Below are 11,978 nucleotides of genomic sequence, written 5' to 3'. Positions count from 1 at the left end.
CAGTACAACAACTACCAACATAAATCCTATCCCAACAACCAACAGAGTGGTTATCCGCCTCGACACAACCAGCAAGGCAGCTATCAACCTCAGCAAAGCCCCTCATCTGGTTCCCCTGCTCCTCAAGAGAGCAGCACTAACACCCTGCTGAAACAAATCTTGGAGTCTCAGACTAGAAGTGAGAAGCATGTTGGTTATGAGTTGAAGAACCTTCATTCCAAGATTGATGGGAGCTACAATGAGCTCAACAACAAGTTCTCACATCTTGCTTCTACAGTCAAGAATTTAGAGAATCAGTTTGCTTCCATGAACACTCACCAGACTCGCCAGCAAGGATCTTTACCTGGAAAATCTGACCAAAACCCCAAGGAGGCCAAAGCTATCACCCTCAGGAGTGGTAAGCAGTTACCTCCTACAACCCTCACCAAGGATGCTGAGAAAGTAGGTGAGGAGGTGGCCATCAACTTAGATGATGAAGTGGTGATTGTTGATGAGAAAATCAATGATGAAATCTTGGAGAAGATTGTGGAAGCCAAGGGTAAAGGAAAGGTTGGAGAAGAGAAGAAAACAGTGAAAGATGGTGAAGTTCTTGCTCCAGCAAGTGAGAATTCTTTTGTTCCTCCTCCCTATGAACCCAAACTACCATTCCCTGGTAGATTCAAGAGACAGCTGCTAGAGAAGTACAAGGATTTGTTTGACAAGCAAATGAGTGAAGCTCAGGTTGCAATGCCCATCATCGATGCTTTCATGTTGATTCCTCAATACAACAAGTTCCTGAAGGATGTTGTAGCTGCAAAGAAAAAGAAAATGGAAAGCATGATGATTCTTACCCATGAGTGCAGTGCCATCATCCAAAGGCTTGACGTTCCAGAGAAGTTAGAGGATCCAGGATGCTTCACACTACCTTGTGCTCTTAGACCTATGATATTTGAGAAATGTCTCTGCGATTTGGGAGCTAGTGTCAGCGTGATGCCTTTGTCTATTTTGGATTCACTCAGTACAAGAAGTGTAAACTCTCTCTGGTGTTAGCTGATCGTTCAGTGAAGTACCCTGTGGGCATCTTAGAGGACCTACTTGTGAAGATTGGAAAATATGAGATACCTACAGATTTTGTGGTGCTTGAGATGGGTGAGGAGGCTCAGGACTCATTGATTCTTGGAAGGCCATTCTTAGCTACAGCAGGAGCAATTGTTAATGTGAAAGAGGGCACGATTGATCTCCATTTGGGTAAAGGGCATGTTCTCCACTTTGACATCAAGGAGAAAATGAAGAAACCAACTGTGTTCGGGCAAGCCTTCTACATTGAAGAGATGGGCACTCTTACTGATGAGCACCTTGAAGAGTTACCACCTGAGGACGACGAGGAGGGAGCATCTCCCTCTACTCATTCTCCATAGAAGGTAACCCAGTACTTTCCCTTGTATATACCATTTCGTTTTTGCATATTAGTTTCTCTTTTTGGGTATCTCTCTCTCCTTGACAACACAGAGACTGTGTCATTTAAGTTTGGGGGAGGTACCAAGTATTTGATCACGTTTGCTTTGATGATTTTGAGTCTCATGCATTGCATTATACATATATATTTGCATAAAAAAAAATTCATTTAGTTTGCATCATTGGCATTTCTAGGAGAGTCTAGAGCATATAGGTTGCATTTACTTGCATTGGGAGCAATGATTTGAAATGCCTTGTAAAGAACATTACTTTGCACCTGAATAGCCTATGCACCTCTCAAAAACACTTGTATGCTTCGAGCCTTGAAGACTCTTCCTGAAACTTGTTGATTGCTGAAATTCAGTCTTTGAAGCCAACTACAACCTTATTTGAACTGAACGAACTTAATGCTTCTTGCTCATGGTCCCTTGTGTACTGAGTCATGGCTATACAAACTTGAGTTGTCACATCCTTTATGCCAATCTTATTTTGACAAACTCTAGTGGTAGACCACTCCCAAAACCTTTCCCTTCTTTTAAGCTTTCATTGTTTGATGAGTGAGGCCTTCTTCGGAAAGTCTTACATGTGCATAATGTTGAGAGTATCGGGAACGACAATGCTTGATCTTCATTCTTGCTGGATTGGGCACTCTATTGTCTAGCTATAAGTGGGGGGGGGGGGGGTGAGAGTTGTGATTATGATTTGGGAGCAATGAAAAAGGAAAAGAAATAACTCTTTGTGTTTAAGTGAATTGTCTTACTGGGATAAGTAGAAAAAAACCTCTAGCTCAAGTTATGAAAAGTTTTGGCCCCCATTTAAAAAATAAAAAATAAATAAAAAAAAAAATATGAAAAGAAAAGAAAAAGGGGGCTAGCAAAGTTGTTAGGAGCTAAGTAATGTTTTGAGGTTGTGAAAAATCCCTTGTAGATTTCAAAGAGAAGGAGTTAATGTTCTTAGGATCTTTTGGTGAGAGATGTGAGTTGAGTTTGACATTTGAGAATGATTGTGTAATTGTATGTTTGGGAAAAGGGTAGAACAATGGAGATTGAGCATTGTATGCATGAGTTGATCCATTTCTTATATATATTATGTGCAATGTCAAGGCTACTTGTTTCGAGAGTAAACCACCTTAAAGATTTTATGTTTCGAACCTCTTGAATCACTTGAATAAAAGCCTTCGCTCACCCAACCAAATGACTTGGACCAACTGACCATTTGCAAGAATTCATATGATGTTTTGGGCTTAATGAATGTGAGAGTTGGTTGATTTGAATGTGTGGATGCTTGATGATGAGTGTAAGGGAAAAAAGAGTTGAGATAGGCCTAGAGAAGCTAGAGTGTAATAAGAGAGTGTGCTAATGCTGGATTAGATGTTGAATCGAGTACCAGTTGTGTTTCTTTTGGCTATGAGCTCCCACCTTCAAACCTCTCTCCCTATGAGTTCTAGAAAGTTCACTTGTGGACAAGTAAAAGAACATGTTTGGGGGAGTTGATATCTTGCAATTTTCCATTATCTTATCAATTAATCCATGTGCATTTTGATCATATAGACTAGGATTTAGCCATGTTTAGGTTACATTTTGCATACGTGAGTCTCTATCAGGTGTTGGAGTGCCACATGGAGTTCTTGGGGCTATTTGGATGCATTTGGAGCTCAAAGGAGGTGAAATATGTGATCATTGGACGAGCAGAGCAGGGAAGCGAGGTTCAGCAGCGACGTCATGAGGTCGCTCCAAAGCACCTCTCAGAGCGACCTAGCTGGAGCGACCCCGTGAAGTCGCTCGCCATATTCACCCAGTGAAGCGACTTGCCCAGAGCGACGCGCCTAGGTCGCTCGCATCTCACACCCCTCTCGGAGTGACCTCCCAAAGCGACACCCCGAGATCGCTCGCTTCTCTATGGCGAGACGACATGAAGCAAAGCCCGGAGCGACCTCTCAGAGCGACCCACTGAGGTCGCTCCCGAAGGCCAGAGCGACATGCCGAGGTCGCTCCGTGTCTGTTGTTGGGTCGATTTTCTATTTTACTTAAGGGCCTTTTGGTCATTTCATTATGCACGTTTTTATTTTCTAAACCTATGTTTTAAACATCTTTGGTAGCCACCAGGCAGATTATCTTTGGATCTATTGAGAAATACACAAAAACTCTCTTGAGAAGTTCATCTCTTGGACTTTGATTGTTATGTTCTTGTGTTATTGTTGATTTCTTATCTATTTCTCTACATGATTATTCTGAAATCCAATATGAGTTTAAGAGGAATCATGGAGATTAGTGAGTAATCACCTTTTTGAATTCATGGGTTAGGGAGATCAAGGGTGATTAGGTTAGTTCTAGGATGTTTTAGTGTAGATCATTCTTGTTCCTTGCTAGTAGAGTATTGATAATGCATCTTCTGAGTTGGCCACTCAAAAGTTGATCAATAGACATTTCCTACCCAAAAGGTGTTTTATGAAATGCCTGAGACAACTCTCCTAGGCTTTTAGTATACTTTGCCAAAGACATTTGTTGTTAAAGATGCTAAGATAGCTAATAGACTTGTTAGTAATGATTGCTTTCATATTATTCAACCAAAGACATTTGATGTTTGAGATATGTTAGCAAATGAGCATTCATCTAGACATAGAGCTTGCTTAGAATTGTGTCTAGGCTTAAGGTTGATAGTCTGATTGATCATTTGCCATCCTTAGTTCGATACTTGATCACCCAAGGTTTAATCCCTATGCCCATGAGTTCTCTTTTCCCTTAGTCAAGAAAGTATCATTCTGTTATTGCTTTCTAGTTTTAGTCATAGCATAAAACCCATCTAAATCATTGGTTGCACTTAGATTAAGTGAGTACTTGCATTCTCAGTGCTTTGATATCCCTCAGAACTGGTTCGGCAATCTTTTATATTACAACATTTGTCTTAGGAGCATTGAAAACTCTTAACATCATGTATTGTTGTTGCATTTTATGGTCGAGCCGGTAAAGTCATCTCAAAGGATGATTATGAATTTACGGACTTGCTTGAAATAGAAGCAAAGCTTGGAGTTGTTATCCATGTCATTGACATGGCAGCTTGTTGATGGTTTGAGTTTCCGCATATTTTTTTGGTACAGACCCGTGAAGACGACGTTAAACCGTCGTAGTGTTGCTCGTTGTTACTCAAGCAGGAGAGATTATATTTTGTTAATTTTTAAATTTATGTATATTTGATGTGTGTAAGTTTTTATTTTGCTGTCAAACATGTTCTCTAACTTGTATTATTCTAACTATTATCATATCTTTTTGTTATGTTTTTTTTAATTCAAACACATCTAAATCTTTTTATAAGTATGACCATTTTCTTAACACTGTAATTGAAATGGGTCGAATGTGTATATAATCAGGGGCGGACGCAGCATCATAATTAGATGGGGCACATGACATTTTTTTAGTATGTCTAGTTCTAGAGTTGCAGGACATTTCTTAAGCTGGTACTAATTATTGTAGGAAAAATAATAATTAGATGGGGGCACGTGCCCCCGTACGTTACTACTTGCGTCCGCCACAGTATATAATGTAACTAGGGCAGGTCCGCGCTACGCGCGGAATTCAATATATCGGTTTTCATGAAATATATAGTTTTGTATAAATTTTCTTCTATGTTCAGTTGGTTGTAAGTGTGATTATGTTTAGAGAATGAGATTGAGTTTTCAATTACCAGAATTCTTTTTTTTTATGTCAGAGTATCTAATACTGTGGAAAATAAAATTTTAACTTTGAGGTAATCTTAGTCACTAAAAATATATTTTGTAGTTGTTTAGGACAATGTCATTGCTACTATTAGTACTTGTGGTTGGTTTTTTATATTTATGTTATATTTAAGGAGTTATTTTTGTTTTATGTTATGTCAGTAATTTGCTAAGGATAAACTAAAACAAATGTAAAACACACCAAATAAACGGAGGAATAGTATGCTTTGATGATTATATATTTATACTTACATAAAATTTTAAACTGGCTATAGAATATTATACACAAACAAAACTTATACGACCATATATTATTCTGTACAAAAATATTATAAATCAGCAAAATACATATTAAACTAACTATTATTTTAAAATTATTTTATTACGCTATAGTACAGGTTACTTAATAGAATAATTATATATACTTTTCGATATTTGTATTAACAATGTTTGTAAATCTAAAATATGAATATATTAACATTTCAAATTGATAGTAAAAGAAGACCTTTCTTATAAATTATTTCATCTAATCTTTAAATATTAAAATTAAGAATATATTTGTAAAACAGTGATAATAATATTTATGAAGTTCAAAACATAACTTTTAAAAAATTAAGTAAAATAATTAATGTACACAAATTTAAATTTTTTTATAAAACTAAAATTATCTAGTTTGTGGATATAAATATAATTTCTATCTAAATATTTTTTTGAGGATAATATTGCACTCTAAACTAAACCCGGTTATTATGAATTGCACTCGCATCCAAAATGTGCAATTTTCCTATATATTTGTTTAGTTTCAAAATCATAATAATCCCCGTATAATACACTACATCTATTTATTATTATTATTTTTCTTTCTCTCAAACTAAAAACTAAAACATATTATAAGCACAGTTTTTTCCTTTTTATTCTAACCACTATTACAATATGTAACATAAATCGAGTACTATATTGTATCTGTAAACATACATGTTTAATATATATGCCTAAACATCCTATACAATTCATACTAACAAACATATAATCTCTGAATAAGAATAATTTTCAATGATACAAAAAAAAAAACTTTTGGATGTTTTAAAAATACATAAGCAGAACGAACCCGATGTCAGGCGGTGTCGGTAATGTTAGATGCGCTCGTGACTGAGCAAGGATGACGACGTCTTATGTTACTCCACTATCTGCCTGCAAGTCCAGCCTTTCCTCTGTTTTATCTCTTGACCATAACTAAAAGTTGTTTTAAAAAGATCTTAGAGTATTGTCAGGATATGTAGTGGCTGCGATGGATCTCTCTATATACATATAAGCGCTTATTGATGTGCATTAAAGTGTCAGTTACATACTACATGTATGTATGGAAATGCGAAGAGATATATTCATTTAAGAAAGTGATGTGTTTTGAATGCAGGGACACGTGGCGCGATGATAGCCTTCGATTTTCTGACGTGGCATCCTATGTGGATGACCTAGGAGTGAAAAAAACTCTTCTTTATATATATAGATCTTATTTGGATGTGAAGATATTTTAATATGTTTGATGTGTTGATATAATTTGATTTATTTATTGTTTCATATTTTTGTATAATTATAGCATATCTTATTTCTTATGTGTAATTATTAAAAAATTAGTATTACGGTCACGTGTGCAAGTGAGCAAACAATAAAAACCATGTTAAATTTTAATGAACATTCAATTTTTTTTTGTTGTTTTCAAATTAAAATAATATTAGTTTTTACTAATTATGTTTATTCTTATTAGATATCATATAGGTTCTATATAAACATAGATCAATGCACTGATACTTTTATTTATACATATATATATATATATATTTTTTTTTTAAAATGTGATACATACATCTATACTTTCTGTTACGTAAACTTTAGTTTGGTTAGTTTGGTTGTAAAGCAGGTATATACACTGTTTGGTGAAATTGATTGACCCCTAAGAAAGAAAGATTCAACTTTATGCAATTTTAATTTAAGCGTCACTATATATACATGTACATAATATGCAAAGCAATCCCACCTTAGGACCAGAACGAAAATATGGAAACGTTTCTTGTGCATTGGCTGCCATAGTAGCAACATATTCTGAAGGAGTTATACAAATAATTTGTTTCCTAAAACCATTTTTGTCACCATCATCTTTCAGAAAATACACAATTATGGTGACTAAATTTATGACAGATGTGTCTTAAAGCTAAAAAACCAAGAAAATTTGTAAGATATCTATTCACAAACATACCATCACTTGCAGCTCAGAAATTAGGTCCATCGCTACGATACATGACATCAACCAATTTGCATATCTATTTTTTTTTTGAATAATATGCAAAATTTATTCAAGAAAAATGCTTTTGTACACCATGTGTAACTTGTTTTTGTTAAACTAAAACCTTCTATCTAAAAAGAGAACCTTACACCCAACATAGAATATGAAATTTATGCTTGTGAAGCAAACTATAGCTGCAAAAGAGCTCCATGCTTTTCACTCCCCCATTGCTAAGATAGACAGGCAATTGTTCTTGTTGGCAAAAAAAAAAAAAAAAGACAGGCAGTTGTTCTTGACTTGACTATACACTGGCAATTTGCATATCTATATATAAGAAGGTTTATAAAATTATATACTAAGTGTATATGGTGAGTCTTCCCCTTAGTTTTTTTTCTTACGTCAAATTAGGATCTGGATGGCCATGTCCAAAATCTTCTAGAGGAACTCCATGGGAAATTGAATCCTACAAAACTTGCCAACATCAATCATCTGAAATCTCTAGAAGTTCAAAAACTGAATGTAATATACATCTTAGTGACCAAGACATACTGGTTTGGCTCCAAGATAATCGACAAAATTTTGTCTCGCATAAGAACCAGTAACAGCATGCATGGCAACAAACATGAACCTAAGAGCAAGGGAAAAACATCAATAGAAGGCTTAGTTTTGGTTCTTAGCACGTTGACGAACTCTGCAACCAGGCTAATGGTGCACATAATAGGAACAACGCACACAAAAGTACATAAAAAGCTTCGGGATGAAAGAATATCATACCCAAAACGTGATCTTGAAAGAAGACCTCCATTAAGGCCAAAATCGAACACATAAAGCATATTTGTTAAGTGTAATTGACTTGAGAGAAACAGAGTAAGAAAAAAAGCAATAAACGAAGGCTAAAAAGCAGAGTAATAAAATCTACATTGAAACCTTTTGCTTACATCAAAACTGTTCTCCAAAAGAAACATAGTGATTAAAAAACAATAAAACTAAGGCTGAAAAAGCAGAGTTATAAATATTTCTCCATTAAAAGCCTTTCACTTACACCAAAAGTCTCCTCCCAATACTATATGTCTCTTTCTTGACCTCCACTTTCTCTCTCACTTCCTTCATCTCTGTCTAAAATAGAAAGAGCCATGGTTCCGACATGTAAGACAGACCTTGTTTACCGTCCATTGGAGATGCCTCTCGAGCCGATGGAGTTCCTTACTTACTCTCGGAGTCTCCAAAGCTTTAACACCTTTGAATCCTCAGATTCTACTCTCCAAAACAGAAGAAGAACCCATCTCCGGCAAAGGTGATATAGTCAGGAAGATGAGGAGATACCCTTTGGTTTCGAGCACCTCTAAATCCTCAGATTTTCCTGTCCAAAACAGAAGAAGAACCCATCTCTGGCCAGCCTTCAGCGAGTAATATAGATGAGTTAGCCATTCAAGCGAAATAGAACTTTCTCTTAACAGCGGTTATTTCACCAATAATATCTGTGTGAGGATTAATATTAATATCTTATCCAGCTATACTGATTAACAAATTATAGGAGGAATACCTAGAAGTTGGGTATTGGTGTTGGCTAGACCAAGCATCTCACTATGATTACGGAACCTGAAACATTCTTTAGGTATTGGAGAAGATGGTTCAGTTAACTCTTAAGAGCGGTAGCGTCACTGAATTGAATCAGCAGAGAGGAGTCCGAGAGCCTGAAGTTTTGATTATACCGAGTTACATCAAAACTGGTGACATAATACATTGAAACGGCCGGAGATAAGGCCTGTAAGTTGCTAGCCAGCTCACGCTCACGGATGCTTGCATAATGGTCGCCTGAAACACATTTTGAAAGAAACCATTCTTTGCAAACGGTTCAAAAATGATCATTCAGAATATGTTTATATAACAGGTTGATAATGTTGAATAGATAACAACATGGACGTGAGTTTAAGATCAGGAAAACATTATGAACATGATTTCAAGATAATATTAACATGCGGTTAAAATGACTATAAACATGAGTCAAATCACAAAATCACAAACGGTTTCTAAATAAATCTCACTGAAGTAGGTCAATTGAAATCTGTATATAAACAGTTTCATAATGTTTAGTATAAGAACACTATGAACATGGGTTTAATAACATAAGAAGACTATGAACATAAGCTTAAGAACATTTCTAACATCGCTTAAGAAAACTTTGAACATGAGTTTTGTGAACATAAAGCAATCTGAACATGAATTTAAGAACATAATTATCTTTGAATCCAGTAAGAGCATATCAAGAGACATCAGTTCCCCTCCACTCGGACATTTCTGGCTTTCTAGAATCTGAGCAACGGCACTTGGACGGTGGAGGAGCCTCGGCCAGCTTTCAGATCAGAAAGGAAGATTGATGAGTTAGCCATTTAACATGGAATATGTAGATTAGTGTTTTCACAGATTGAGAAGATGATGTTCAAGTGAAGAAAGCTAACCTTTTTATAGGTATAGTTCCGAGGTATAACTCACATTAAAGTCAGATCGTGGTTCACGTCGCCTACGGAGTTATTAAGGTGATAAATGCATGGTGAATAACTCGGAACGGATTATTAGAAGAGAAAGCTATAAGACGTGATTGGAGGCAAACAAAGAGATTCTGCAACTCGATTTTAGTAATCCAATTACTCGAGACACCATTGATGCTGACAGATAACACATAGTTTTATTTTTAGATACCAGGCGCTGAAGAAGAAGCGAACGTGGTAAGCGATGAGGACTAAAGAGCCTCTTGTTTTGGGCTTTAATTCTTAACATAAACCGAAAGCCCACAAATCTCTATTGCTTTCCATAAATAAAACGACGCGTTTTGGATGAAGGACACGTGTCGACACCACAGGAAGCGACTTTCTGACATGAAATCTGACGTGGAGCATTTAGGAGTGAGATAACTCTACTTTATATATATATAATAGGGGGTTGTCCGCGCTTCGCGCGGAATATTATTTTGTTATGGTTAAATATGATGTTTTTGGATGATGTAATTATGTGGTCAATATTTATTTGTGAAGAGCATGATTTAATATTTTATTGTGTTATGTAGTATTAGGTTATAGATTAATATATTATGTGTTCGTCTTTTCAATAATGTGTTGTTGTGTGTATAGTAGTATTTGTTAGTGGTGAATTGAGCTTCTAATGTAAAGCATATTGAATTTCAATCACTTTGAATTTAAGCATTTGTTGATTCTAACATTAGCGGTTTCAGCGTCAAAATTGTATTTCATATTTTCACATTTTTGAACATTATTCTTTTTTTTAACAACATTGAACATTATTCTAATAAGATGTTTTTTCGTCTCCGCATATTTTGACTTGAGCCGTCACCATCTATGTATTTATTTACATTTCCGGTATGCGGTATTTCTTGCCATCACCGGAAAAGGCTCACATTTGTTCCTCTTGTTTTTCCTCTTCTTCTTCTCTTGTGAGATTATCTGATATTTGTTGTAGATCAGGTTTATGAGTTCCCAGTTGTACGGTTGTTTCTCATGATGTTGTACGCTGTTCTGGTCAATATTTTTCCTCTTCTTCCTTAGATTTGGCTATTGTTAGGAACTACATCTCCTTGGGTTGGGTCAGAGTTTAGTTGTCTTCCTCGTAGTTGGCTTGCTGTTGATAGTCTCTGCTAGTCTTGGTTTTCAAGATCTGTTTTTTGGTGATCTGACTTTTATGTTCTCTTCATAGCTCGAGGATGGCTCCACAGTTTGCTGATTTTGTGTAGTCTCTTTTTATTTCTTTGTTCTCTCATCTCGTTGCACTTTTCATCGCTGGTTGTGTCTCTGGTGGCTCTCCATTTCACATATATGCCACTCAAGTTTTGGATAGTGTTTTCCTTCGTATATGTTTTGTGGGCTTGAAAGGTTATTTCTTATCTCAAGCTTGAGCTCTGATTTCTCTGTGGTTGGCTTCCATTCTCCCTCCCTTATGTTGCTTTTCTTCTTCTCCTGCTTCCTTTAGTATAGGTGTGTGGAGTTAGTCTTTTGGTGCTTTGATCTCTTCTATTCAGAGCTTTGTGATTCTTCGTTGGCATGGGCTCCTTGTATGTAGTTGTTTTGTTTGTGAGATGATTCATACCTTTTAGCTAGTGGTTGTGCATTATGCATGTGTTTTCCTGCTTCGTGGTGACTTTGGTCCGGTGATTATTCTTTCTCAATCTTTTTTTGGTGTTTTGGATTGATGCTTGATCGCGTTCATTTGTGTTTCAGACTTTTGTTGAGTAAGTGTTACTATAGTATTTTATTTTTTCTTTGTGATCGTAGAGATTTAAGTTTAGATTATGTGTCTTACTCTAGTTTTTTTTAGTTTAGTTATTTTCTGATTTTTAATAGTAAAATAAATTATAATTTGTAAATAAAATAATAGAAAATTAATAAAAAAAACTAATAAAATAGTAAAAATTTATGTTATTTTTAGTTGTGAATAAATAAAATATTTAAAATCTATTTTTATTTTTTTATTTTTTTTTTATTCATCTCTAATTTTATTGACTAATAAAATATATTATAAAACTTCACATAATATGGTTAG

General features: G+C 35.5%; 1 long non-coding RNA gene across 1 annotated transcript; it reads right to left on the bottom strand.

The window, feature by feature from the left end:
- Positions 1-9,477: 9,477 nt before the first annotated feature.
- On the bottom strand, positions 9,478-10,124 carry LOC125584002. Its single transcript, XR_007321013.1, has 2 exons — positions 9,887-10,124; positions 9,478-9,780 (listed from the first exon to the last, which is right to left on the bottom strand). It is a non-coding gene; the product is annotated as an uncharacterized LOC125584002 (long non-coding RNA).
- Positions 10,125-11,978: the final 1,854 nt, after the last annotated feature.

The sequence above is a fragment of the Brassica napus genome, chromosome C3 (assembly GCF_020379485.1).
Source record: "Brassica napus cultivar Da-Ae chromosome C3, Da-Ae, whole genome shotgun sequence".
Taxonomy (NCBI): domain Eukaryota; kingdom Viridiplantae; phylum Streptophyta; class Magnoliopsida; order Brassicales; family Brassicaceae; genus Brassica; species Brassica napus.
The sequence above is the reverse complement of the archived record's forward strand: the minus strand, read 5'-3'. Positions and strand labels throughout refer to the sequence as shown.